Raw genomic sequence first — 23,056 nt, forward strand, 5'->3', positions numbered from 1 at the left:
CATTTACTATGAGCATCGCATGTCTGTTCTGATGTCACAGATGCTCTATGACACTTTCCATTACTGGGTTCTCAAACAGGCCTGTGGGGTACTTAGTTAAGACAGTTTTGCCCATTTTCAACATGAGAAAACTGAAAGGCATTATTAACCTGCTTCCCACCACACAGCTATGAGATGTGGAGCCAGGACTTTAAGCCATATCTCTGAATTTGCAGCTTGCACACTCAGTTTGCACACTGAGCTTGCACACTCAGCTACTTGGCCTCTTTGCAGCATACCAAGGAATATGCAGGAGAGGCATAGCAGTATACAGTTTTATTTAGTTATACCTTTAATTCTCTCTCCTCACTACTAACTGCTTTCCTAAGCCCTTTCCTTAGAAGCCTAGAAGTTGTCTCAAACAATCACCCATGTGTTCTATGACACTATTTCTAGGGTCCACATTCTGGGTTTAACACTGCTAACCTTTGACCCCCAGGTCTCACTCATGTTTTGCTCTCTGGTAGTTTAGTCAGTGATGACAATGTCTCTCCAAACACATGTGATCTTTTTGATTTGTTCTCACTGGTGCTGAGATTTTGTGGGCATAGACTGGCTTACTCCTGGGCAGCCCTATGTGGATTCCAGAAACATCCTTCTCACTTCCGTGTTCTCTCTCTCTCTCTCTCTCTCTCTCTCTCTCTCTCTCTCTCTCTCTCTCTCTCTCCCTCTCCCTCTCCCTCCCTCTCCCTCTCCCTCTCCTTCTCTCTCTCTCTCTCCACCCCTCCCTTGTCCCTCCCTCCTCTCCTCTCCTCTCCTCTCCTCTCCTCTCCTCTCCTCTCCTTCTCCCTCTCTCAAAATCTCAATGGGTTCACAGTTATGAGATATCTGCATTTTTGAAGCATGGGTCTATATTCTGGGAGCTGCCAGAAGCCATTTGGAACTTGATCAGATACACAAAATGTTGACATGGCAGGGGTCTTTTGAGGTCATTGAGTCCAACCCTGTCATCTTCCAGAGAGCAGAGTCTCTCATCAAACTGTGAAGTGTTGTTTTTAATTGGAAACAAGAAATGTCTATAACATGACTCCAGAAGCCCATTCAGCCAGAACCCACAGAGCTTGCTGAATGCTTAAGTTTGTCCTTCTGGGTTGATTTGGATCATGTTTTTGCCAGATTCAGTGTTTGTCAACTGGCTGAGTGATTCTGCACTCCTGGTGGGAGCCCCGGCTCTGTTCAACTTCTTGGCTTGCCGGATTGAGTGATGCCTTTCACCAGGGGGCAGCCCATCTTAGAACAGGTGCAGAATCCCAGTGACTTCCAGAGGATATGGGCTTGGGGAGTGACTGTGTGTGGAGCAGAGTGGGATGTGGGAACTGGATCTACAGCTAATAGTCTGGAAGATTCTGGCCTAGATTGGCAGTGAACAGCTTTAGATATGGATTTCTCCATCATCTATGTTCCAAGGCCTCTGGATCAAACTGTTTTGGATAAAATACTTTTTTGTTTAGTAGTCTAGTTCGTCTTGGTACAGGAAACGCCTACCTAAATTTCAATAAATCTCTCTGTTTCCAAAATGGGAGACAGGACAAATAGACAATGGTGAGTCCATAGCTCTAGGATGGACTCAGATTCCGTCAAAGAACTGATCTGATTCTTATGTTTTCAATAACTTATTTATTATTTATTCGCTTTGCATTTTGATAACAGCTCCCTCCTCTCCTCCCAGCCCTACCCTTACAAATCCCCTGTCTCCTCTCCTCCTCAGAGAAGGGGAATCCTACTCTAGGCCACACCCTCTGCCACTGAGGCCCAATCAGCCAGTCCAGGTACAGGAAGGGCATCTGATGACAGGGAACAGAGACCAGGCAGCCCTGGCTCCACTTGTTTGGGGGCCCACATGAAAACTAAGCTGCAAATCTGCTACAAATGCATCGGGGGGGCCTAGGTCCAGCTCCTGCACGCTCCCTGGTTGGTGGCCCAGGTTAGAAGGCCCCCATGGGCCCAGGTTAGTTGGCTCTGTATGTCTTCTTGTGGTGACCTTGACCCCTCTGGCTTGTTCTGGCCATCTGATTTGTGTAGATTTTCCTCACAAAACTCTCCTAACAATTCTACCCAGTGGCTAATAGTCATATCCATATTAGACATGGTGAAACTGAGGCCCAGAGGGTTAAGCAGTGTTTTAGGTATGCTACTAGTAAGCATAGGAACTAGGGTTTTATCCTAAATGTCAACTTAAACACTCTTCTTTTTAAAAAATCTATTGCCTTCTGATAGAGAATGCTCATGAGTGCCTCACATCCTGAGTAGATACAATCCCCTCTTATGTGATGCTCTAAGATGCAGATGTTTAGCAATTGTTGCTTACACAAATAGAGCCTTGATGACCAGGTTCAAGTCCCTGCATTGTGACTGGCTCAGTCTCTTAACCTTTCTGGGTCTCTGTTTCTGAATTTTTATGAAAGAGATGAAATACCTACATCAGAGGCTCACTGTGAGGACTGAATGTTTCAAGAAAAACTATCTCATATGAAGCACTATGCAAATGTTAGTTACTTGATTGCTACCATGGCTTAGGGTGGCAGCCTTCCGAGAAATCTATTATGGAGCCAAAGCATGTGCCAATGTCCTCATCCCTGACCTCAAGCAGCTTATAGCTTTGGTGGGGACAAACGGCTGTGGAAATCAGATGCTGCAGGTCAAGTTGTGCAGCAGAGATATAAAACCTAGAGAAAACCAGGAAAAGTCAAGGTCACTGGAGGTCAGGAACATGAGGAAGCTTTCTATAGGAAGCCAGAGTTAACTTCAAAGGGTCTGGAGAGGAAAGGAGTTCGAACAGAGAGAGATTTGTGAGAACTCTGTAGAGTTAATTAAAAAAGAAAAAAAAAAAAACCCTCTTACGTTTTCATTCTCCTGGGTCTTGGAGATTGTTTGACTTAAAGTGTCAAAACTCAAAGCATGGTCCAGGAATCCCTGTGGTGCGCCACCATGACCCTTTCCAGGAGAATAATGAAGGCAAAATCATTCACATGTTCTCATTATTCTCCAGTTGGGTTTTCTAGACATCGAATGATGTGCCTTGCCCTAACAGAGCGACTGACCAAGCAGACAGGAGGATATTCAGTGCAGTCTTCTTAGAAAATCAGAATTCCTTCGATGATGCCACTGTCTGTCCAGATGTTTGCACTGTTTTTAATAATGTTTGTTATTTTAAGATGAGTTAAGACATTTAAACTGTTCTCAGATACTGTTTATAATATAGTTCATACTGCAAGACTTTAACACATGTGAGTCAAACCTCAGTAACATTAACCATATGAAAGAGTCCTGAATAATAAAAGTCTTTGTGAAGAACTCCATTGTGAAGGCTTCATGGAGTTCTGTAACTCTGACGCTAGAGTAAGCATCCTTTTGGCAACTCTGCCTTAGAACCTCAAAGTGATAAAACTCAAATTGTCCAGTATGTGATAAGACAGACACTCATGAATTCTCAGTGAAACTGGAGACTCACCAGGGCATCTCTACAGGGGAGCCGATAACGAGTTGATAACTTAATAATAGTTTTTTATCCTTTCAACTAGTGGTTACACTTGCAAAAATCAAATCCAGTGAAAGAACTTAAGATATACTCATGATTTTCATGCAAGAATGTGTGGTTAGAGAGTGACCAACTGGGTAGAGAAGATAATTAAAGTAAATTATGATGCATTCATACACTGCAGTCTTGGAGGGTTTTATATTTTTTTAAAAAAAGAGCAACATGGGTCCTGTTTACAACATTATGCTAAGAAAAAATGGGATAGAGATGATATAAAGGATGAGTTTGAACTTTGTAAACATACAGATTAGAGGATATGCAATGTATGTATATGCCTGTGAATATGTGTCTATACAAACCAGAACCTTTGTATGCTGTCTTCTGGGTGGTTTGTGCAGCTAGAATGGTTGCCTATGCTGCCCATGAGTTTGTTCTGTATTTAAAGATATTTATGCTGTAAAATTTTAGTACGCTTGTATTTGACAATGACCCAAAGGTCATCTAAGGCCTTGGGAATACTTTTGAGGTAGCCTGGGTCCAGATGGGCACAGCTTCTGATCTCGGAAAGTACGTTTCTCTGAATGGTATAAGGGATGCTTTAGGATTTGAGGGTAAGCCTACCTTTTAACCAATTGTTTTTTCCTGCCTACCCTTGCAAATGTAAATGTTACCAAACCGATTGCTTTATAGCACTGATATGTGTGTCCACAGCATTTGGGGGATAGACCTTAGGGCCAATCAGAGCAATTGTGTATTTAGATAATATCACAGGGCTGACACTGGACAGGCAGCAGGGCATGAAAATTCGAGTTTCACTCCCGTGAGGAGATGGGATGACAAAGCCTCTGAAAGGGAGCTGCCTTTGCTCCTTGCTGTCAGAACACTTCTGCTTTTTTTCCTCCTGGGAAGGAAGGTGTCAGGAGTTAGAGGACTTTGGTCCTTGTCCTCCCCTGGATGAGCTGTAGAACCTGGCAGAGCAACCTGTGGGGAGGCACTTTGTTGTTAATCTCCCACAGTATTCTCAAAGTCAGAAGAGAATCTGCAGAGTAACTCCTCCATGCACTGGAATATACTTTCCCTTTTTCCAGTGTCAGCCCTGCATGGCACCATTCAGCATGTTTGAGAGGCTAAAAGAGATATCCAAGGTGGTCCCTTGACCTCTCAGGAGGCTCTGTTAGCAGAGAGCAGTATCACATACAAAAATTAAACAATAGCATGAAACGGGAGCACAAAAGAAGAAGGTATTTTGTTGCTAGAAAGCAATACTCGGGGTGAGCCAGGCTGGGAGCTCTGAAGTCAGAGACAGCCTGCGAGTAGCTTCATGGAGGAGACATACAAAGGGGACCTCTTTTCTCTGCAGGCTGACTCCCCTGGAGAGGGGGAGACAGCATCAATTGATGACAATAATTAATAAAACCATTCAGTGCTTTCAATGTGTAAAGATTCTTTTATCACTGAACTTGTCTCTGTGTGTTGGTGGGGGCCAGTTTAAATATGTGACTTAGTCTTTTGGATCTTTAGGGTGGGTAGATGATCTGAGACTCCTGTGAGCTCCCATTTTTTAAATATCAGACCATATTTACCTGGGAAGTTTCTGGATGTCTGCACACAGATGTAATTGCACATACATCACATGGCCCCAACTGGGCACATTGAAATTTTAAAGGGAAATGATGATCATCTGTTCCCCAAACAGAAGTGCCTTGCTAAGAGTGTCTGGAACCTTCTAGTGTGAGCCTCATTATTTTTGTCCCCAGGAAAAGTTGGTGAAACAACACTGAATCTATTTTCCCCAGACTTCAATTTGTGCATGTTGGCCACCTGCCGGAGGCTATCTCTGATTGTGTGTAACATTTGTTCTGTCTTACCATGCGCCTTTTGGTTGTTTATTGCTGATATGGGGAGGATGAGATGGCAGTGTCTGTACACTGCTGTGTATGTATCTATAAGGCAGCTGCTGTCTGCCCAGAATTGTATAGGGCATCTTTCCGTCCAATGATGAGATGGTTGGTGTGCCACAGGGTCTCCCAGCCCCTGGCAGGGAAGTGAATTCCCTGATATTAAGGCTATTTAAGCTTTTCAGAAATTCTGTGAAGCAGCATTTATATTCCCATTGAGCAGATATGAAACACCAGTCTCCTGTCATTAGCCCGAGGCTGCATTCGAAACCAAATCTGCCTGCCTGACACGAATCTTCTGATGATTATGTTGGTATGCCTTTTTGAATACCAGTGCTCATCTAGGAGAGGGTCCCCTTGCAGATGTGTTCATTTTCTCATTTGCATTGTATCTACTCATTTCCCATCTTTTAATTGTTATGACTCTTAAATACATGAGTGCTTTGTAGCTCCATTTAAATGCATTTTGTTTGAAAATATTTCAAAGTATAAATAGAGTCAAGTCCTTTAAACCACTCTGTGTCTTACCCCATTTCCAGACCTAAAGGTAGCTTACTATTTATTCTAATTTTTCCTGTACGTTTATATGCATTTTTGTGAATGAATATAAACTACTTAGTGGATGCATATTATTTTGGGGGGGTCTAAATACACCATGTGTTTAACTACTATTATTATTGTTATTATTATTATTGTTATTATTATTATTATTATTATTATTTAATACTACTACTACTACTACTACTCAGGACAGACTCCTTTAACAATTGCACAATTATGTCTTAGAGGGTTTGCTACGTCAAAATTGTGATCTTTACCTTATTAAGATGTCATCTATGTTCTCTGTCTCCCTCTCCTCTTAGTCTGTCCATGTGTGTAGCATACTGCATTTTAGTATAGTTAGTACCTAAGACTTCCACTCTATAATAATCGCACAGATGGAGCTGCAGTGACTTGTACCGTGCCATTCCTTGCCATCTTTGAAGCCATTTTGTGCCCTTTCCTTTTCCTTTGCAGGCATTATTTCTTTTACACACCTGTGTGGAAAGTAGGTCTCCTGGCTAATATAGGTCAAAAATTTTCAGTATTTTGAACCCTAGCTAAGACATCTGTACAAACCTAAACCTGGACAGAAGTTTCTTGATGAGAATGACTGTGTTCACACAAGACTCCGCACGTGGGATCAAGCTCACACGCTTCTTTTCTGTTCTGCTGTCATGAATGATTCTAGGGTCCGGAGAGAGCTAACCTCCTGTCTTCTGCATTTAGAATCCTGCCACAGATCCCATTCCGGTAGCCAGGACAGGAAGAAACAGGGGTGAATTAGTGGTTATATTATCATGCGGCTCTTTATTCACATGGACACAGTAGAAACAGGAGCAACAAGAAGTCCCTTTGAGAGCTGTCCAAGCTTCTGGTCTGGGCATCAGTGTGCTTGTGGTTTTTCTGAAGCAAAGGGTAGGACCAGTAATCACTTTGAGAATGAAGCTCTTTAGATTGCAGGCTTTGGGCTTGAGGTCTGGAGTTAGTTATCTGGCTGGTTATTCGTGGTCAGACAGAGATTCTTCCATTGCAGTTGGGAACTGCTCCTCAGATAAAGAGGGAGCTGGCCAGAGGTAAGACTCAGGATTTTCCATCACAAAGACCTTTTGGGTTGGAACTGTGCTTTGTATATCCTGGATCCTGACTGTGGAGTGAGAGCAGCTTACCACACAGGCAACCCACAATTGTCTCTGGCCTCTGTTTTTAGTCTCAGTGGATTTCAGTGGAATACACCGTGGGGAGTGGTTTCACAGGCCTGACACTTTGAAGTGTGGTTATGTCTTTTTATTCTCAGAGTTGGACTTCACTGTTATGGGGACAACAGGCAACAGTGATCAGCCGTCCTGTGATGGCTTGTTGGACATCTGAGGGCCTAGCCCTCTGTTAAATGTAAAGAATGCAAAACAAGGAAAAGGAAACAAACTGGTTGCCTCAAGAATAACCCATCTTGAGTATGCCTTGAAATAAGGGGACAAGGCTCTTAAAAGAAGTTTTCCCCGTGCCACCTTTCTCTGTGCTCTCATTTGTACTGAGAGCTTCTATAATTGAGCAGCAAAAGAAAAAAAGCAAAGCTAAAGTCTACGGAAATCATAGCTTTCATGTGTGAAAATTTGAATACTAATGAAAACAACCACACATCTATTATTGTCTATGAGATTGTGATTAGTTTGATTTTTTTTAGTTTTTAATTACCATACAATGATTTTAATTTTTATTTTTTTGAGAATTCCACGTGATGTTATCTTATCCCTCCATTTTTGTCTTCTGGCTCCTCCTGCATTCACCACGCTTTTGTAATTTATGTCTTATTTTAAATCATTACACACACACACACACACACACACATACGCACACACAGACAAACTTCTAAGTTTGGTTTTGGTTGTTCATATTTATCTGATTTTAGGCTAACTGCTTGGCATGCTATAACCCATCGGGGAGGCTTGTCTCTTAGAGAAGACTGATTTCTCCTCTCCACAGCCACTAGTTGTCTGCAGCTATCCATCTAGGGGTGGAGCCTTGTGATATTTTCCCCAACCATGCTGGAATGTCAACTGGTGTTATCATTTTTCAAGCCCTGCTTATGCAAGTATATTGATGAGATTTCATGGGTGCTTCTTTTCTGTCACATATAGAAAATAAAATATAGACTCCTGCTCCACTCCCTCATCTACAATGTTCCCTGAGCCTTTATGTGAGGGTTTTTGTTTGTTTGTTTGTTTTGGAAGATGTGTCAACTGGGGCTGCTTACCCCATAGTCAAAACCATGTTTTACATATTTTTATCTATTGTGGCTTTCTGTAATGCTCCCCTCTTTGATGAGTGGTATGAATTATACTTATCTGTTGGTCTATCTATCTATCTATCTATCTATCTATCTATCTATCTATCTATCTATCTATCCATCTATCTATCTATCTATATATCTATCACTTTCTATCTCTATATCTAATCTATAACATGTATGTAAGAATATATATATATATACATACAAATATATGAACACACACATATTTGTGTGTGTATGTGTGTGTGTGTGTGCACATGTGCAGAATATGTGTCTGTGTCTGACTTCTTTTGAGATGTCTCATTTCAAAGTCCTAGTTACCTTGGAATTTAATATATAGACAAAGCTGGCATCTATCACACAGAGATCCTCTTGCCCAAGAGTGAGGAGTGCTACATGGGGGTCCTGTGGTTGATCTAGTTTTAACTTTTTTCCTGTTCATTGATTTCACAGTGGCTACATTAGTTTGGCATCTCACTGACAGGGACCAAGGGTTCTCCATTCCCCATGTCCTAGCCAGGATTTGTTACCATTCTCTTGGGCTTATCTAGTCTAGCTAAGATGAAATCTCAACCTAGTTTTAATTTGCATTTCCCTAATTGGTAAGGATATTGAGCACTTTTTGAGATATTGCTTAACTGTTTTTATTTCTTCTCTTGTGAACTCACTGTTCAGATCCATGGCCCATTGTTTTTAATTGAGTCATTTGTTTCCCTGACTCTGTATATGTCCTGGATATTAATTCTCTATCAGATGTATAGCTGGCAAAGATTCTCTCCAACTCTGACTGGTTCCATTGCTGTACAGAGCTTTTTAGTTTTATGAGGTCACATTTGTCAATTTTTGGCCACATCTCCTAGAGAAATGGAGTCCTATAAGGAAAAGACTTTCCAACACCCATAACTTCTAGAATACTGCATACGATTTCATCTGGCAGCTTTAGCATTTAAGGTTTCACGGTGGGTCCTCTGTTCACCCAGAGCTGATTTCTGTGTGGGGTGGCTTAGATAGATCTGATTTCACTCTCCTTCATGTTGGACCAACCGTGTCCCAGGCACCGTGTGTTGAAGATGCTCTCTTTTCTCCAGTTTGCATTTTCTTTCACCTTGGTTAAATATCAGATGACCACAATGGATGCACTCATGTTTGGACCCTTTGTTAGATTCGAGGCTATGTTTTGTACATCCCTTTTGTCTGAGCTGAGATCAGACACGCAGAGCCCCTGCAGCTGGTTCTGACTGAGTCTGCTTGTCCTTGCCTTCCTTACCCTTTCTCTGTGCAGAGCCAACCCCTGCATGTCTCCTGCCCATCATCTGGAGACTGATACCACAATATCGAATGCATCCATAACCAAGGAAAAGAGATGAATTCAGAGTGATGTTTACAGCATTTTATACCACCACAACGATGAGCCACTGTATGGTAGGGGGCATTGTGGCTGTGTCAGAGGTAGGATCCCAGAATCTAAAACACTTGCTACCTGCACTTTTTACAGACAAAGGCTCAATAACTAGAGCTAAATCTACTGAGAAATGACACAGGGAGACTGAGATGAATAAAAGACATGGGAAGAAACAACCAGAGCAAAGAAAAGAATAGCTAAGAGAAAGAGGAACTGTCTCACCTGTGGTTATGTTCTGATTTAAATGCTGAAGGGATCATGGAGAAGAGAGGCAACTCCAGGTATACAGAAAGGTCCCTCCATTTTACAGAGCTCAAGGGTTAGAGGAAGAGAGGGATGAGGTGGGGAAGGGATGATGTGTACGAAAAAGGGGAGTGGAGATAAGGTAACAAGAACACTTTCTAATGCAGAACTATGGTATCCACATGAGAACTGGCAGAGGGCCTTTGGAAGTCTGCATCCTATTACCTGATCTATTATTCTGATTACCACTAACATCTCCTGATGTTTACAAGAGGAGCAGGACTTTGCTGGGTAGATAATGAGCACACGTTCATCCTTCAACTCCTTTTATCACTCTTACGAGCAGAGACTTGGTGAAATAACTGGGCACATGGCCCATGAAGCTGGGTTGAATCTTCAGAATGTATCATTTCTAGGCCACGGTCTTCTGAGCCCTTGAGGGACAAGACTCAGGTGTTCAATCAGCTAGCCAATAAGCATGTTGAGAAGCTAAGAGCAGAGTCTCTTTGGAGGTAATGCCTCTTTGGAGAAAATGTTGGCAATAACTAGCAAGGTGGAAGTGGTAATGCCCCACAAAGAGGTGTACCCAGACATACTGTTTCATGGGTGCACAGGAAAATGTGCCTAGCAGTGTTCATTACAGGATTGCTTGCAACAGCAGACTTTACTTACTTCGTATTTATATTTTGGGTATTTTTTTACATAGAGTATTTTGTATAACCCCAGATGACCTTAAACGTGTGGTTCCACTGCTCTGCCCTCTATAGTATTGGAATTACAGTTCTTCATGATATATAGTAGATTTTTCTCTACATAGGGTCTCATGTATCCTAGGTTGGCCTCAAATACTGAGGACAACCAGGAGGAACTTCTGAGGAACCTGCCTCCACACATAAAGTGTTGTGATTACAAGCGTAAGCTGCTATGCCTGGTTTATGTGGTGCTGGGATCAAGCCCAAGGATTTCTGCATGGTAGGCAAGAGTTGTACCTCTTCATCAGTGTAATTGCCATTTTTAAAGAAAAAGAAGAAAAAAGAAAAACAAAGTTTTCTTTAAAGGTCAATGATTAAATAGATAGTGATAATATTCATGAGCAAAAATGTTATACAGCAGTTAAAATGAATGAATTATGACTGGGCATGTCAACAAGAACCTTAAGTAGAGCAAATAAAGAGTAATGTCTGGGATTGCCTTTAGTCAAATGTAAGGGCATGGGATGGAAAGATAGCTCAGTAGGAGGATAGCTCATGCGTGAGGACCTAAGTTCAAAGCTCTACTAACCTCATCAACAGTTGAGTGTTGAGGTGTGTGTCTGTAATCCCATCACTGGGGAGATGGTGAAAGAGGATTGCTGAAGCTCAGCCTAATGAAATAAGTGAGATATCCCTCAACAGAGGAATGGATACAGAAAATGTGGTATATTTACACAATGGAGTACTACTCAGCTACTAAAAACAATGAATTTATGAAATTCTTAGGCAAATGGATGGAGCTAGAAAATATCCTGAGTGAGGTAAGTCAATCACAAAAGAGGTTTGCAGCCCTGCAGGAGGAACAATAATATGTACCAACTGGTACCCCCCAGAGCTCCCAGGGACTAAACCACCTACTAAAGAATACACCTGGAGGGGCCCATGGCTCCAGCTACATATGCAGCAGAGGATGACATCAATGAGAGAAGAGATCATTGGTGCTTTGAAGGCTCAATTCCCCAGAATAGGGGAATACAAGTCAGGAAATTGGATGGGGGGGGGGATATGAGCAGAGGGAGGGGAGATGGGATAGGGGGCTTTTGGAGGGGTAACGTGGAAAAGGTATACCATTTGAAATGTAAATAAAGCAAACATCTAATTAAAAAATGAACTAAAAAAATCAGTGAGAGACCATACCTTTAAAAATCTATGGAAAGTAAGATAGGAAGATTCTCTGCACTGACTTCCTGTCTCCACACAAGGACATATACCTCCATTCTTACTGTCATGTGTACACACCTACACAAACAAACATCCACACTAATACATACCCACTGCTACAGATCATCACACACACAAGTGTAAGGACACAATTCTTCGTTGTTTAGAAACAATTATTTTAGTAGTTGCCATATGATTATGGACTCATTGCACTTTTCTGTGTGTTGTAAGTAATTAATGAAAACATACAGAACAAATGGGAGAAAATGGTGATACATTATATACACCAAACACAAGCCCCGTAGTGTTGAAATGCAGCTGGAGTCATCTGAACTTAGGCAAGAAAACCAAAGCCACATGTCTGTGTGAATCTTACACGGCACCTTCCAGGTTAGCATAGTGGCACAGTACCAGAGAGAGACTGACATATGTGTAATTGTCATGGTTTTAGTGATTGGAATGTCATTTTTATGAAGCAGGAGTTTAGATTTGAGGAGCTGACTTCAGTGTGATGAGATGAGACTGAGACTGTTCCTTCTAAGTAACACTCCTGCTCCCACTGGCAGATGCCGGAGCCCTAAGATACAGGATGGCTTGCTTTCTTGTCAGAGCAAGTTCTGCAGGCACAGCTGTCCTGGCAACGAGACCAAGTCCTCTCTGCCATCTGCACTCTCCCCAGGCCAAGTGAGCCTACGGAACACTGTGGTCAAGGCGATATGCTGTAGCCATGCTGGAGAGGACAGAGTCAAGGGTACCTTTGATTCCACATGCTTGCTGGCTCCTTGACGTACCTTCCATGAGTGCTACTTGCTTCTGTCAACTTGAATGAGCAGAAACTGCCAGAGGCTTGCAGGAAGCTGAGCTGTAGAGAGCATCCTTTGTTGGGAAGTCCCTCCTCTCAGCAGCCAGCTCTGGAAAAGAGCAAAGTCAGTGTGAATCTCTTTGCAGCATGTAGAAAGGGAGACTGTGCATGGCGCTGGGCGTGCTGCCTTTGATGGGGGCTATTTGGATTCTGGAAGGGAGTTTGTTGTGACATCAGTCATGCAGGGAGCCTTGAGGATTTAGCTCCTACAAGATGTTTGTCGTAGATAGGATGGGGAAAGTCACTGGCTGGAAAATAATACAGCACTAGGTTGTTGTGATAATAAAATTTAAGGTCTGAAAGCAAGTATAAAATGATCTGTGTTAAATGTCTCATGTTAATAATAGAGTGGTGCTTGGAAAATATCCTCTCTTTATCCATTTGTGTGCAGATCCTTTGAGATGTGTTTTAATAAAGCCTTGACCTTGAGCATGTTCTCAAGAGCCCGACTTGAGCAAGAATCCCCTTTGGTCAGTTTGCAGGAATTCCGCCTTCATGGACTCTGCCATCCCCGGGTAATAGCTGATCTCCTTCCAGCATTCAGCAAGAATCTGATTAAGTCTGTTTAGCAAGGAACTGCCCTACCTTCTGTGTAATTTCCATCTACTGCTCCTCACCCGGCTTCTAAGCTATCAATCCCAATTTTCCATGTTGCTTTTGGAATTCAGCCAAATCTCTCTTCCTTATGACAAAACTCCATTGCAGTGGCCTGCATGCTCATTACACTAGTCCTCGGTAGGACTGGCATCTTCACTTAACACTTGTCAGATTAAGGAGGTTTTGTTGTTGTTGTTGTTATTGTTGTTGTTGTTTTCCTCCACAGGATTAGAGAAATGTCTCTTCCAGAGCAATACATTTTTATACATTTCAGATTCAGTTCTTAAAGCTGGGTTGGCGGCCTCCAAATTCTGTGTTCTTTTTCTATACAGTGCTTATTTTATGTTGAAAGGAATGTAGATCAGGTCATTTAAAATGTTTTATTTCCATTAATAAAAGCATGCATCTCACAGCCTTTGGATCTCATAATTTGTGTGCCTTGGAGAGTAGTGTTGCTCAGGGTGATAGGCTGATGGGCTACTTAACCTTGATTCTAATATGAGTGAATTACTGGTCCTTCTCTGGTATTAAATGGTGCTGGACCTCAGCATTCTCTGACAGCCTTGCCAGCATTCAGAGCATCAGGTAGGATTTCTAGGATGGGAGAGTTTTGAGTTTTTACTAAACCTTAGCCGTTGACTAGAATCTGGTGAATGGGTTTGGACAAGTTCATTCATTGACTCTCACAAATAAATACAAAGCAAACTAATACAAACTCCAATTTATTTAGCACTTACATTGTACCAGGCATGGTGTCAGGCACTGGAGCTGTTGTTTGAAGTGTTGCTTGCCCACAGAGAGGTAAAGTCAAGGAAGAAGTCCTGTAATAAAGATAATGTAGATAAAGAAACAGGGCAGCCACTAAAATAGGAAGGAAGATAAACAAAGTGAATGGAAAACACAAGAGACTGTGATTAATTCCCCCATAGGAAAGTTATCAAATGGACAGACAGTACTAGAGTTGGATTTGATGAATGCAGATTTGCCAAGAAGAACTAAGTGATGGATAGCCCAGGGAAGGGAGTCAAATGTGGACAGGATTTAGAGAGTTCAGTGAAGCTGGCGAGAAAGTAATGGCTAGTGATGGGCTCAGTAAGGACTGTGGAGACCAAATAAGACTAAGTTTGAAGAATGAGACTGGTCTGTGTGCATGCAGTGGGTCATTTGCTCTAAAGCGAGAGACAGACAGACCTGGGCCATTGGAGAACAACCTACTAATTGCATGGAGGATAGCTGTTGTAGAAGGTAATACGAGTATTTCCAAGCAGAAGACTGTTAGGAATGCATGTATGAGCCACACAGTGATATGCAAAGGGATGGTGTGCTTGGTAAATAACTTACTTAGGAGGAAGAATCACAAAGACTCGAAGATAGAGGTAATGTTGAGAGATACAGGCAAAGAGAAAGGCCGGGAGCGACTCTCCCCACATTAAGACTGTGGTAGACCCATGATCAAGTGTGAAAAGCCAGCTTCTTGAGGGACCAGCTGTTGTTACTATAACTCATTCACATGAGGAGCTGGCAGCCTAGCCACCTTATTGGTTTGTTTAGTGAGCATGTGAGGAGTATATAATGTCCATGTTTTGTACTCTCTGTAAATAGGAGAGATAAAACAAAAACTTTAATTTTAATTTGTTTATTATTTCTCTTCCTAGATTGTATTGGGATTCCTTTATGCCATTATTTCTATATCCTCACAAATGCTTCATGAGGCTGAATTATCCCCATTTCTGATAAGCCTGAGAGTGCAGCAGGTTTAACTACAGATGTGGAAATTAACCAGATCTCGCTATCTTCAGAGTTTTTTTCCATCCTATCGTTTGTGTTCTGTAAAGTTTTTTGACCCCGAGGAGCTTACCTTGTGGGTTAGATGGCAGATCATAAAGAAATAGCCATTGCATCCTCAAAGAGTCAGAAAAGAAGCAAACTCCATGTGCTCTAGAGTATTAGGATGGGGGCATGTATTCTAACACAGAGGAATTTTAAGTGGTCTACAGGAAGAAGGGTAGGGAAGCCTTATGGAGATAACTCTTAAAGGTCATCACAAGCTTCTCAGGCTAAGTTAGTTGTGAGCCAAAGCAGAAACAGATCAGAGTTTGAGACTAGATAAAGGTTACTCTAGTATCAGGCTGCCAAAGTCAATAGGAGCTATGAAGACAGAGATGAAGAACTGAGTTTAAGAGGTACAATGACTCACACCACAACATCTGATGACAGAGAAAGTAAATTAACCTCTAGACTCTTCAAAAGACTAAGCTGGAAGATTCTCAAGGAGGTGCTGGAGGAGAAAAGTCTGATGATGCTGACTGTGTGAAAAGGCAGGGAGATGTGTATAGGGTTGCAACAGTGACTTGAGAGAGTGTGGAAGGGAGTTTGGCCCATAAATCATATTGTTTGGCCCTCTCCTTCCATTCTAGTATGGAAGAGGAGTAAGGCCCGTATAGAAGATAAGCCAATGGCTTGGTAAGCCAGTGGGTCCATAGGCCAATGGTTAACTACTTTGTCCTCTGAGCCTTTCTTTGGCTTTTGCATCTGGTCAGCCTGCTAGAAGAGAGGCTGAAGGGGTGATCAGTTAGCACAGTGAGAATGAGGAATGACTTCGACCAGTTCAACAAAATAGGTTTCTGTGGCCTGTGATGTACTCATGTAAGACAGAATCTCTTCATGGTTTCATCTCCTTTAACCACTGGACCCAGAATGCTCTTGGCCAGTTCCCACCCTCCAACAACTCTTTTGTTTCAGGTTCAGTAGAGGGGCTGTGAGGTTGGCTGTAATGTGTGAAGAAAATCCCATTATCCTACACTCCCCCTCCCCCTCCCATGGAAAATCCTAGCGTCTCCCTTTGTGGATCACACTCACAGTATAGTACTGAGTGTTGAATGGCGAGCACTTGTGCCCTGCCCACTGGGTGAGCTGCATGGGAGGCAGCTCTAGCAGCTTCTTTCTCCATACAACTTCACAAAGGGAAGAAAGTAGGTCTCTGAGAAAGGCTAGGAGCAAAGGAGAGCACACTTAGGAGGAAGAAGGCACATTAATCTAATTGTTCTTCTAAAACTAATGGGGCTTTTTATCTCTAAAGAACACTTTCAAGCACGCATGTGATTTGGTGACGAAGATGTAGGTTGGGGAGGAAGGATCCTGCCTACCCTCAAATGCAATCCCTCATCTGCAATCTCTCCCTTTCTTTTTCCCTCTTTTACTGCAGGTCAGTAGATTATGGCGCCACCTATGAAAAGCTAAATGACAAAGTGGGTTTGAAGACTGTCCTCAGTTACCTCTATGTCAACCCCACCAACAAAAGGAAGGTAAGAGAAGGGGGTCAGGAGTTCCTGTATCTGGGTAGCAGGGTGGCTTGGGGCCACAGACTAAGAACAAACACAACAGCTGTCATACCAATTGTGGAGGGGCCTACCTCATAAGCAGTCTGTGATTCTAACAAGAGCCTTTATAGTATTAGTAGTAATTTAAAATGATGGGAACAGCACTCCCGTGAGATTATGTTGCTGTACATAGGATTCCTCTGTGCCTGCATGGTGAACCTACTGGGTAGATACCATTAGTGTTGCACTATTGAGGAAAAGGCACAAACTCAGAGAGAGCTTGAAATTGCTTCAAGCTAGACTCTGGAACTCATTTTTCTCTAGCTTCCTTATTGCCTCTTTTCTTGGGGGAGGAGAAGTTGCATAAACTGCACAGGGAATCCCTTCCACTAAGGGAAGGAGAAGTGGTTTCTGGATTCTTCTGAGTGAGCTCAAGGTGATTCAGAAGTAGTGGGCTGCCCTTGCTCCAGTAGCTTCCTGATCCTCTGTGTTCCTTTGTCAGCCAGGATGAGATCAAAGGAGGTCAGGCTTTTTTCATGAAGATCTATCAGGAGGCTGGGGTCTGAATTCCATGGAATGGCAGATGGCATTAAGAAACAAATGCTATACAGTGTATTGGATTTAGAGAGATGTGATTTATCCCCACTGTAAGAAATCCACTGTTGAGAAACAGGTGGATCTGAACCAAAATGAAGATAAGTTCATTTCAATACTTCTAAAACTCGAATTTTCCTCTCATAATTCAGTTTTCATTCTTCAGTGGCTTTGCAAAGCCATACTTTTCTCCCAGGCAGGCTCAGTGACCTTCCGCTAGCTGTGGAGACATCGGATCTCTGATTCTAAGGAAACAGTGTCAGTTCTCGGGGATAAGTTTCCATTTACCATGCAGACCTTCTAGTCTCTGACAATAACTTGATAGTCTCAACTATGGTTTCAATGATTGCTTATGTGGCTTGCCATATGTTAACACACAGGCTCATTTCTTCTCGTTACATTTTCTCTGATGTCTCTGGAAGAAGAGGAAACTCAAATTCTGGCTCCTGTCTCAGCTTTTGTGACAAAAATTCTAAAGTTCGGGAATGATAAGAGTTCTTCTACCTTCAGAGGATGACCAAGTCCTGAATGCTTAGATGCTGTGACTGGGTTTAGCTGAATAGTTTCTGCTTGTTATGTCCCAAAGTATTGCCATATTCACAGTTTTAAGTTTTGTTATTTGAATTATTGAATGATAGGGCTCTTATTCAAGTGAATTTTAATGTTTTGTAAAAAACAAAACAAAACAAAACTACAGCCCCTTTGCCAATGGGATTGAAGTTCTAGACTTCTGCTCTAGGAGCATTCTTCTTCCAAAGAATGTTGCACATTTTTGGGTATTTGTGCGCACCCCAAGTTCCATGCACCCAAGACCCAAGATGTCAACAGATTATTGGATAAGAACCACTCATGTGTGATGATTTACAAGTAGGAAATCTGAAGGGCTCCAAGGCCTGAGCAGCCATGAGCACTAGTTGCTGTCGTCATTACTATGACACAATTCAAAAGCCCAAGGTCCAGTCAGTTAAAGATTTCTGTGCAGGGCAGGGGCCTGATGACTGGAATATAAAAGGTTTCCATCACCACAGATCTCTTGCCTTTCCCAACCTTCCCCCCATCCAATGTAGATGGATGCAATGCATTTTGTAGAGACTTGTTTAGTGGTATATAAAAGGTCAAAGCTGTTCACATGTGTTGTTTGTCTTCTGTAACACGTGTTACCTGTTGTCAAGGGTCATACACTTGTCACTTATCTTTTCTGTGTTTTCTCTACTCCTCCATAGCATAGCTGAGATGTTCTTAGACATAATGGGGATGAAGGGCAGATCTGGGTAGGTGGTTCCTGTTAGAAGGAACATAGGGCTGAAGTTTGGAGGCCATAAACACAGAACTGCTACCTTCATTTGCCCTTCCCAGAGACGACACCAGGTCCTGGACTGTCTGGAGAAATGTCTCAGATTTTATTGTTAGTAAATAGGGGTTAGTTCCATTTCATTGACTAATAAGAAATATTGCTAGGGTATATGAATTCCTATGTTGGAGGCACTGCTGGGAAAACAGTTAAAATGAATATATATATATATATATTTTTTTTTTTCTCACTCTGGTCAGAGAAAGAGAGAGGGCAATTTCATGAGTTTGTTTTTGAAATGAGCAATAGAATAGATTAACATTCATAGGAATCATTTGTGATTCTTCAGACTTTTATCCCAGGAATGATGAGACTGTGTTCTCTTTCATTGTTACTATTTGATGTTAGGGGCCCTTTGCTGCCAGACACAATGATATTGCACCTGGTGATGTGTCTTTCCCAGAATATTTACTTTAAGTGAAGTCTCCCATCTTTATTCACTGACATAAGAGGACAAGTTGATATAAAGAAATATATTTGTTTCTCTGCATCTTGAACTCTGTACCATTAGTATGACCTTGATATACAAGTTTTTATTTTTTAATTTTTTAGGTTCCTTTTAAAATGTGGCTAGAATTTAAACCTGTCGTTGCCCAGATTCTCTCCCCAGCTTGCATTAAGCAAGATTCTTTTGATTCTCCCAGTTCCCAAGTTGTCTCCAGCTCTCTCTGCTCATGGGCCCTGGGCTCCAGCAGGTTTTGTAGTTAATCTCATGGAAGCTCTTGCCTTTCACCTAATGAGTTATTTATTTAACAGATGGCCACTGCTTTCCTTGGAGGCTGTGAATGCATCAGATGAGATCTGTTGCTCCCGGCAGAACTGTAACTTGTGCTTTTATTTATATAGCTGCTCATAAAAGTAACCCTTGGCTTTTAATTTTGTCAGTGGGGTTTTTTCCTTTTGAGGACAAAACATTCTCCAAGTCTTCATAGTTAATAAACCATTAGGCTAATGGCAGAAGTGTTTCTGTGTGCAGAGTTGCCTTTCCAGTAAGAGATAACTGAACCTACAGCTCTAGCCTTCTCATGGGAAGCTTTATCTGCAGTATCCTCTCTCATCTTGAAGCCTCTTAGAAAGCATGTAAGATAACAGAGTAAACTCTGGTCAATTTTTCTAAGGCTTCACTACCATGAATGGTTGATATTCAATAAATGTCCTCATGGGAGTGTTTGGGGGATAAGGCTTGAGGAAGTTGGACTTGAGGTCTTTAGTATAAATGTTCCTACAGGCTGAGGATAGGATGTCATTTCATCTAGCAGATATAATTCTAAGTGAGAACATGGATAAGAGATGCTGAGAACTTCTCTCATTGTCCCTAGCCAATAATATTGTGGCACCAGAATCATTTTAATGGCCTTGACCTACTCCTACTACATTTGATATGAATTCTGTCCCTTTGAACACAAACTGTAAATAATTCATCATGTGGGTTTGAGTTTGATTATGGTCAGATGGTCCAGTATTACAGGATGTCTCTGCTTCTGGCACTTGGAAGATAAAGAACAGTGGATTAGATCTGGAATCAGGAGTCAGGCAGTTTTGTCCCACTATAGTAGGTGCTCTGTTATTGCGGGGACTGTTGAGTGTCAGCCTTTAGCTTTCTGTTCCCCTTACAGGAAATAAGCATTCCTGGGTCCTCAGAATTTATTATTTGTCATGTGAGTCTTGACCTCAGGCCCATACAGTATGGTAAGTGTCAGGGTCAAGGCTGTTTACCAGACCTGTGTTTTGCATATTCTGGCTGATAGCCATGTATGTCCCAGCCAGAGACGCTTCATCCCCATCCGTGATTCTATCTGGAAATCATTTTTGTGTGGACAGGGACTTGCAGGCATGTCGTGGTCTAATTGCTCTGGCTCAAAAGTCGCTGCCACCTGCAGCTTTGGAGACAATGTTGGAAATGCTAAGGATAATAGACAGGTTTGACTGCCAGGGAATGTGAGTGAATCCCTGCAGTGTGTGTGTGTGTGTGTGTGTGTGTGTGTGTGTGTGTGTGTGTAGTGGATCTGACATCAGAATAGAAACATAGCTTCCTCATATTGAGCTTCTAACAATTTCCATGCACAGGGCAAAGTTCAGTATTATAGTATGTAAGGCCAGGTTTACTTGAGTCTGAAATCTTTATCTCTGTTGTACAGATGAGGAAACTAAGGCTCAAGCAGGTAACAATTTAGTTTTGTAAAATACCCGGTAAGAGGTGTCTGTGACTCCTTTTTCTTCTCATTGACCATGGAGTTTGGCTGGCATTGTCACAGGTATAGAGCTCAAGAGAATTGCAGTTATCATGATATCAGAAGAACCTGGGATTACCTGAGGTTTTTCTGCTCATTAGTATTGGAGAATTAGCAGTTTCTGAGATGTGGAGAGGTGTGCTAGATCCTCCATTCTTAATTGATTTGCCAGTGAGAAGGATAATTACTTCCAGGCTGCACTGCAGAAATCAGTGGGAATTGCCAGGTAGATTTTTCTGATGAGCATGCTGTCTCTGTCAAGTTGCTGAAGAGGCACTGTATGCATGACCAACAGGTTACTCAGGCCCGTGGCATTGCCCAGATGCAGCAGCATACAAGACAGAAAATGAAATTCAGGACTGTAAGATTTCTGCTTTCCCTGGACCACATCCCTGGATAGTGTTGGGGGGCAGTAGGGTACCGGCACCTGCAGCTCACAGATATTAGCATCTCTTATGCTGAGAGTAGTACAGAAAACAATGGATGTGTCAAAACAGCTTGTCAGTGTGAGGCAAGCCCTTAAGTGTCTACCTCAAAGCCAAGTGTCTGGGGAGGGAGAGTTCATAATTGTAAAGAAGATATATTCATGTCAAATATGTCAAATGTATACATAGATTCAGAGATGCAAACTCCAGTGCGTGCAAAGGTAGGCAGGACACTGGTCAGGTCGTGTTGGTTGATTCCTACAGTGTTCTAGATGACTGTCATCCTAGGACAATAGGGACCCAGAGTTACCAGAGATGGCACACATAGATCTGCCCTCTATAGATTTTCACTTGAAACCTTTCTGGAGATAATATTAGATGATGCAAAGCTCACAGCTTGAGGTGGCAGGATTGACCAAAGTTGCTTTGAATCATTATTCAATATGGTGAGAAGGGTCACATGTGGAAAGCTGTTATTAGCAAAATGGTCTCTATGGGTAAAGGAGAACACTTAGACCCGACTGTGAGAGCCGAGCCGGTACTGACTGTGACTAGCATCATAATTCCAGATGAGAAGCCAGGCTTCTAGAGACGCCCACTGCCTGACCACACTTCTAACGGGATCAAGGCCGACCCCATTCTTTCACTGTCAGCTACTGCCAGATCCTCTTGGACTGGACATAACCCCTAGAAGCCTGGCTGTCTAGAAAGCCCCAGTTGTGCCTCTCGCACAGGATGCACCACCGCCTTCTCCCCAGACTCTTCAAACCAAGGCAGCCTACTTCCCCAGGGAGATTGATTGCTGGGCTGATGGAGAGAAATGGCTGCACTCCCGTTCATTCTCAGCCCCCGCGTTCTTCTTGTCTCATAAATTAGCACAGTCACTAGAGGGTTAGAGCAGTGTGTCAGCAGAGGGGTTTAGGGACAATAATATGTGAAGGGAGAAATGAGGAAATTAAAAAGATGCAAGTTCTCTCACTGAGCATACAGGTCCGACCCTTTTTCTTCATGTTGTGTCCAGAAAGAGAATCAGATAACATCACTATGGCCTCCCTCACCATGGGGTAAGGGACCCTGAGGAAGAGTCCACTGTAAGAAGAGAAACTGGTTCCTCAGTTCCTGTCTTCCTTTGCAAGTGTGGTTGAGTCTAAGCATGCTTTGATTCAACTAATCACTTAAAGGAAAAAGAACCCAGAATAATTCTTGAAAATTCATTCTTTAGTCGTGAAGTCCCTCTCTCAGCAAATACAGGTATGTGGTTCCTTGTATAAAGTATAAATTACCACAGCTTGCTGTAGCCAAGAATTTATTTAAAGGCTCATTAAAATGATTGCTGTTTTTTTTCTTTTGCATTTTACTTGAAAATGGGAAGAATATAAGCCCATTGCTTGGCTTTTCTCCAAATTGGCCTTTTGGCTTTCTTAACAACTATATTATTTTCTTAAAAATAAAAAAAAATATATAATTTCAGTGATGTTATTCCCCTGTTTAGGAGGAATAATAAAATTAGCTACTTACTATACTTTATGAGAGATTTATGTTTGTCTACCATCTTTGTAAATTTGATTTTTATTGGTTTGAGGTTTTCATGCCTGTGTTGAGGATTTCAACAAAGTATCATGAAGATGTCAGGGTTCATAGCTATGGAAAGTGGGATTTATCTTTTCTTCTGTGCAATGTTTGTTTGAGCTGCAAGGAGGATTAAAAGGAAGCTTGTGTTTCTGGGTGGTGCATGTTTACCTGCTTGGATCATCTGAAGCATCACAGACGCTCAACAAAACCAGGAGACAAGATTCCATTCAAGCAGATTGTCCCCCAAGGGCACAGGGCAGAGTTGGAACTGGAAGCAGGAAGATGAAGGGCAAACTTGAAG

General features: G+C 42.2%; 2 pseudogenes; both read left to right on the top strand.

Annotated features, from left to right (window-relative positions):
- The window catches only part of LOC127676347 (ubiquitin-conjugating enzyme E2 G1-like), a 1,073,095-nt pseudogene that overhangs the window by 862,797 nt on the left and 187,242 nt on the right, over positions 1-23,056 (top strand).
- LOC127685088 (uncharacterized) overlaps positions 1-23,056 on the top strand; it is a 251,676-nt pseudogene that overhangs the window by 104,733 nt on the left and 123,887 nt on the right.

Source organism: Apodemus sylvaticus, chromosome 1, assembly GCF_947179515.1.
Source record: "Apodemus sylvaticus chromosome 1, mApoSyl1.1, whole genome shotgun sequence".
NCBI lineage: Eukaryota > Metazoa > Chordata > Mammalia > Rodentia > Muridae > Apodemus > Apodemus sylvaticus.